Raw genomic sequence first — 6934 nt, 5'->3', positions numbered from 1 at the left:
TCAGTTAAGCATCCGACTTTGGCTCAGGTCATGATCTCATGGTCTGTGAGTTCGAGCCCCACATTGGGCTCTTGTGCTGACAGCTCAGAGTCTGGAGCCTGTTTCAGATTCTGTGTCTCCCTCCCTCTCTACCCCTCCCCTGTTCATGCTCTGTCTCTCTCTGTCTCAAAAGTAAATAAACATTAAAAAAAAATTATATGTACAAAATTTCTACAGTCTTATATGTGTTAAAGAGAACATTCTCTTTTCCCAGTTCTCACTGTTAATAGAAAAGTATATATCCTTTGAACACACTACAAAAGGCTTAGTATATAATGTTCTCAAAATTACTTTTGCTGTTTTCTCTTAACATATTATAGAAATCTATGTCTATATATGCAGATCTATCTTAGTCTTTTTATTGATTGTGTTATACTCCATTGTCAGAATTCTTTCACTTAAAGTGATTAAAAACCTAATTCAGACAGGCTTAGAGGGTTGGGTCCTGGAGCCAGGAGGTCTGAAAATGAGAGCTGATTTGGGGCATAGTTGGGTGGTTCTATCCTTTTAATTTTGCCTTTTCTGGTCTTGGCTTCATCTTCAGGTTGGCTTTTTCCATGTGGTGGCAAAGATGGCCTTCAGTATCCCCAGTTTTTATGGTCCCAGAAGGCAGAGAGACTTTTTAACATCTGGTTGGTTCTGCCAGCATTTGCTTGTTCTTTGACCAGTCACTATAAATGGTGTCTTCTATTCTCACTGAGTCACATTTCTACCCTAATGAAGAGGGATGGAGCTTTGTGATCAAATCATTCTCCAGGTGGTGAAAGAGAAGTTTCTAGAGGAAAAGGGGTTCTGTTACTAGAAGCAGATGAAATGACTGCTTTTTAGGCAAAAACATAGATGTCTGGCTAGAGATGGATGAGGTATAACTTAACCTATTTCCCTGTATTGATGGGGAGTCAGGCTTTCAGTTTTTCATTATTACAAACAGACACACATAAAAGAATGCTCAGTGTAACACTTGGGACTTCTCTAAGATTTTCTGTGGTTAAGTTATTGAATAAAGAAGACTTCCAGTTGAAGGTTATAGATTTAAATTTTGATCGCTATTGCCAGACTTCTCCAAGAAATTGAGCACTGTTTTATACTCCTGCCCACAGTGTATGGGAGTGACACTTTGCCATATTCTGATAATAGCAAATATTGTCAGTTAAAAACAATGCTTATTCATGAGTGAAAAAAATATTTGGACTTGTGTTTATTTGATTAATATTATTGGTTTGACATTTTATCATTAACTATGTTTTCATGTATCTATTTTTCTGAAAATTGCCTGTTCATATCCTTTACCTATTGTTCTGTTGGGTGGTTTGACTTTGTTATTGATTAATAGGAGTTTTAGATACTGCATTTTTTTTTAGTATTTATTTTTGAGAGAGAGAGAGAGGGAGGGAGGGAGGGAGGGAGGGAGGAAGGGGCAGAGAGGGAGGGAGACACAGAATCTGAAGCAGGCTTCAGGCTCCAAGCTCTCAGCACAGAGCCCAATGCGGGGCTCGAACTCACGAACTGTGAGATCATGACCTGAGCCAAAGGCAGATGCTTAACCAACTGAGCCCCCCAGGTGCCCCAGATACTTATGTTTTAATCCTTTATATTGCAAGTATATGTATATACACACATACATATATATAGTATACATATTACATATAAGCATACTTAAGGTTATATATAAGAATATATATATATATATATATATATATATATATATATATATATATATATATCTTGAGCCATCTGAGCTTTATTTATGGTATTTTGTTTTACTGAATTTTTAAGTTTTAATTGCAGTCAGATCTGCTCTTCTGGGTCTTGTGTCCTGTTTACATAGATCTTACCAGATTAAAAAAAAATTTTGTATTTTAGTACTTTTATAACCTTGTTTAATTAATCTTGTTAATTCATCTTGTTTAAATTTACATTTCTAATCCATTTGGTTTTGTGTGTGGTATGACATTGAACTCTTTTTCTCTAAATGGTTAGTGAGTTCTACCCATACCATCTACTGAATTGTTCATTCTTTTCCCACTTACTTGGAAGCATACCAATTTCCCCTGTTTGTCTACTTTTGACACTCTGGCTTAAATACTACTGGCTAATAATCTCCAGCTAAATGTATATATTCTGTTACCAGGATCCAAATCACTAACACTCAATCAAATGTGACTGGAAAACCTCTTTTCTCTGACACTACCCTCCATATATCAAGGTGTTTTCCTAGTGAGATGACTTAGGGAAAATGTAGTCTCACTCCCACTCTGTTCTCATTTTTCAAAACCTTCTTGGGTATTGAACTTTTTTTTTAAATCAGCTTTTATCAGCTTTTTTGATACGAAACATTATCAATTTTAGGTATACAATTCTCTGGGTCTTGACAAATGTCCTTAGTTGTATAACCACCACCACAATCACAGTATTGAATGTTTCTATCATCTCTAAAATTCCCCTCATTTTCCTTTGCAGTCAATCCTCTCCCCCCACCCTTGGACCCTGGAGATTATCTGTCTGCTTTCTGTCACTATAGTTTTGCCTTTTCTAGAGTTACATATAAAAAGAATGATTCAGTAGGTAATCTTTTGTGCCCATCTTCTTCAGTTTAGCATAATGTGCTTATAATACATCTGCATTGTTTCATGTGTCAGTAGTTTGTTTCTTTTTATTGTTGAGTAGTTTTCCATTGTGTGGATATTGAGTATTGTCTATTCACTTACCAGTTGATGGGCCACATGGGTTGTTTGCAGTGTTTGGTTATTATGGATAAAGTTGCTAAGACTATTTGGGTAAAAGTCTTTGAACATATGTTTTCATTTTTGTGGGGACAAATACCTATGAGTGGGATTGCTAGTGCACATTTTACTTTGTTGGAAAATCCCAAATTGTTTTCCGAAGTGGCTATCCCATTTTGCTTCTCTACCATCAGTATATGAGAGTTCTAGTTGCTTTACATCCTTGCCCAATACTTGATATTTGATATATCCTTTAGATTTTAAGTTTTCTTTTTTTTCCAACATACAAAATTTATTGTCAGATTGGTTTCCATACAAAACCCAGTGCTCATCCCAAAAGGTGCCCTCCTCAATACCCATCACCTGCCCTCTCCTCCCTCCCACCCCCCATCAACCCTCAGTTTGTTCTCAGTTTTTAAGAGTCTCCTATGCTTTGACTCTCTCCCACTCTAACCTCTTTTTTTTTTTTTCCTTCCCCTCCCCCATGGGTTTCTGTTAAGCTTCTCAAGATCCACATAAGAGTGAAACCATATGGTATCTGTCTTTCTCTGTATGGCTTATTTCACTTAGCATCACACTCTCCAGTTCCATCCACGTTGCTACAAAAGGCCATATTTCATTCTTTCTCATTGCCACGTAGTAATCCATTGTGTATATAAACCACAATTTCTTTATCCATTCATCAGTTGATGGACATTTAGGCTCTTTCCACAATTTGGCTATTGTTGAGAGTGCTGCTATAAACATTGGGGTACAAGTGCCCTATGCATCAGCACTCCTGTATCCCTTGGGGAAATTCCTAGCAGTGCTATTGCTGGGTCATAGGGTAGGTCTATTTTTAATTTTCTGAGGAACCTCCACACTGCTTTCCAGAGCGGCTGCACCAATTTGCATTCCCACCAACAGTGCAAGAGGGTTCCCGTTTCTCCACATCCTCTCCAGCATCTATAGTCTCCTGATTTGTTCATTTTGGCCACTCTGACTGGCGTGAGGTGATACCTGAGTGTGGTTTTGATTTGTATTTCCCTGATAAGGAGCGATGTAGAACATCTTTTCATGTGCCTGTTGCCCATCCAGATGTCTTCTTTTGAGAAGTGTCTATTCAGTTTTCTGCCCATTTCTTCACTGGGTTATTTGTTTTTCGGGTGTGGAGTTTGGTGAGCTCTTTATAGATTTTGGATACTAGCCCTTTGTCTGATATGTCATTTGCAAATATCTTTTCCCATTCCGTTGGTTGCCTTTTAGTTTTGTTGGTGGTTTCCTTTGCTGTGCAGAAGTTTTTTATCTTCATAAGGTCCCAGTAATTCATTTTTCCTTTTAATTCCCTTGCCTTTGGGGATGTGTCGAGTAAGAGACTGCTACGGCTGAGGTCAGAGAGGTCTTTTCCTGCTTTCTCCTCTAGGGTTTTGATGGTTTCCTGTCTCACATTCAGGTCCTTTATCCATTTTGAATTTATTTTTGTGAATGGTGTGAGAAAGTGGTCTAGTTTCAACCTTCTGCATGTTGCTGTCCAGGTCTCCCAGTGCCATTTGTTAAAGAGGCTGTCTTTTTTCCATTGGATGTTCTTTCCTGCTTTGTCAAAGATGAGTTGGCCATACGTTTGTGGGTCTAGTTCTGGGGTTTCTATTCTATTCCATTGGTCTATGTGTCTGTTTTTGTGCCAATACCATGCTGTCTTGATGATGACAGCTTTGTAGTAGAGGCTAAAGTCTGGGATTGTGATGCCTCCTGCTTTGGTCTTCTTCAAAATTACATTGGCTATTCGGGGCCTTTTGTGGTTCCATACAAATTTTAGGATTGCTTGTTCTAGTTTCGAGAAGAATGCTGGTGCAATTTTGATTGGGATTGCATTGAATGTGTAGATAGCTTTGGGTAGTATTGACATTTTGACAATATTTATTCTTCCAATCCATGAGCAGGGAATGTGTTTCCATTTCTTTATATCTTCTTCAACTACCTTCATAAGCTTTCTATAGTTTTCAGCATACAGATCTTTTACATCTTTGGTTAGATTTATTCCTAGGTATTTTATGCTTCTTGGTGCAATTGTGAATGGCATCAGTTTCTTTGTCTTTCTGTTGCTTCATTGTTAGTGTATCAGAATGCAACTGATTTCTGTACATTGATTTTGTATCCTGCAACTTTGCTGAATTCATGTATCAGTTCTAGCAGACTTTTGGTGGAGTCTATCGGATTTTCCATGTATAATATCATGTCATCTGCAAAAAGCGAAAGCTTGACTTCATCTTTGCCAATTTTGATGCCTTTGATTTCCTTTTGTTGTCTGATTGCTGATGCTAGAATTTCCAACACTATGTTAAACAACAGCGGTGAGAGTGGGCATCCCTGTCGTGTTCCTGATCTCAGGGAAAAAGCTCTCAGTTTTTCCCATTGAGGATGATGTTAGCTGTGGGCTGTTCATAAATGGCTTTTATGATGTGTAAGTATGTTCCTTCTATCCCGACTTTCTCAAGGGTTTTTATTAAGAAAGGGTGCTGGATTTTGTCAAAGGCCTTTTCTGCATCGATTGACAGGATCATATGGTTCTTATCTTTTTTTTTTATTAATGTGATGTATCACGTTGATTGATTTGTGAATGTTGAACCAGCCCTGCATCCCAGGAATGAATCCCACTTGATCATGGTGAATAATTCTTTTTATATGCCGTTGAATTCGATTTGCTAGTATCTTATTGAGAATTTTTGCATCCATATTCATCAGGGATATTGACCTGTAGTTCTCTTTTTTTCCTGGGTCTCTGTCTGGTTTAGGAATCAAAGTAATACTGGCTTCATAGAATGAGTCTGTGAGTTTTCCTTCCCTTTCTATTTCTTGGAATAGCTTGAGAAGGATAGGTATTATCTCTGCTTTAAACGTCTGGTAGAACCCCCCTGGGAAGCCATCTGGTCCTGGACTCTTATTTGTTGGGAGATTTTTGATAACCGATTCAATTTCTTCACTGGTTATGGGTCTTTTCAAGCTTTCTCTTTCCTCCTGATTGAGTTTTGGAAGAGTGTGGGTGTTTAAGAATTTGTCCATTTCTTCCAGGTTGTCCAATTTGTTGGCATATAATTTTTCATAGTATTCCCTGATAATTGTTTGTGTCTCTGAGGGATTGGTTGTAATAATTCCATTTTCATTCATGATTTTATCTATTTGGGTCATCTCCCTTTTCTTTTTGAGAAGCCTGGCTAGAGGTTTGTCAATTTTGTTTATTTTTTCAAAAAACCAACTCTTGGTTTCGTTGATCTGCTCTACAGTTTTTTTAGATTCTATATTGTTTATTTCTGCTCTGCTCTTTATTATTTCTCTTCTTCTGCTGGGTTGAGGCTGCCTTTGCTGTTCTGCTTCTATTTCCTTTAGGTGTGCTGTTAGATTTTGTATTTGGGATTTTTCTTGTTTCTTGAGATAGGCCTGGATTGCAATGTATTTTCCTCTCAGGACTGCCTTCGCTGCATCCCAAAGCATCTGGATTGTTGTATTTTCATTTTCGTTTGTTTCCATATATTTTTTAATTTCTTCTCTAATTGCCTGGTTGACCCACTCATTCTTTAGTAGGGTGTTCTTTAACCTCCATGCGTTTGGAGGTTTTCCAGACTTTTTCCTGTGGTTGATTTCAAGCTTCATAGCATTGTGGTCTGAAAGTATGCATGGTATAATTTCAATTCTTGTAAACTTATGAAGGGCTGTTTTGTGACCCAGTATATGATCTATCTTGGAGAATGTTCCATGTGCACTCGAGAAGAAAGTATATTCTGTTGCTTTGGGATGCAGAGTTCTAAATATATCTGTCAAGTCCATCTGATCCAACATATCATTCAGGGCCCTTGTTTCTTTATTGACCGTGTGTCTAGATGATCTATCCATTTCTGTAAGTGGGGTGTTAAAGTCCCCTGCAATTACCACATTCTTATCAATAAGGTTGCTTATGTTTATAAGTATTGTTTTATATATTTGGGGGCTCCAGTATTCGGCGCATAGACATTTATAATTGTTAGCTCTTCCTGATGGATAGACCCTGTAATTATTATATAATGCCCTTCTTCATCTCTTGTTACAGCCTTTAATTTAAAGTCTAGTTTGTCTGATATAAGTATGGCTACTCCAGCTTTCTTTTGGCTTCCAGTAGCGTGATAAATAGTTCTCCATCCCCTCACTCTCAATCTAAAGGT

This window comes from Prionailurus bengalensis, chromosome E2, assembly GCF_016509475.1.
Source record: "Prionailurus bengalensis isolate Pbe53 chromosome E2, Fcat_Pben_1.1_paternal_pri, whole genome shotgun sequence".
Lineage (NCBI taxonomy): Eukaryota > Metazoa > Chordata > Mammalia > Carnivora > Felidae > Prionailurus > Prionailurus bengalensis.
The sequence above is the reverse complement of the archived record's forward strand: the minus strand, read 5'-3'. Positions refer to the sequence as shown.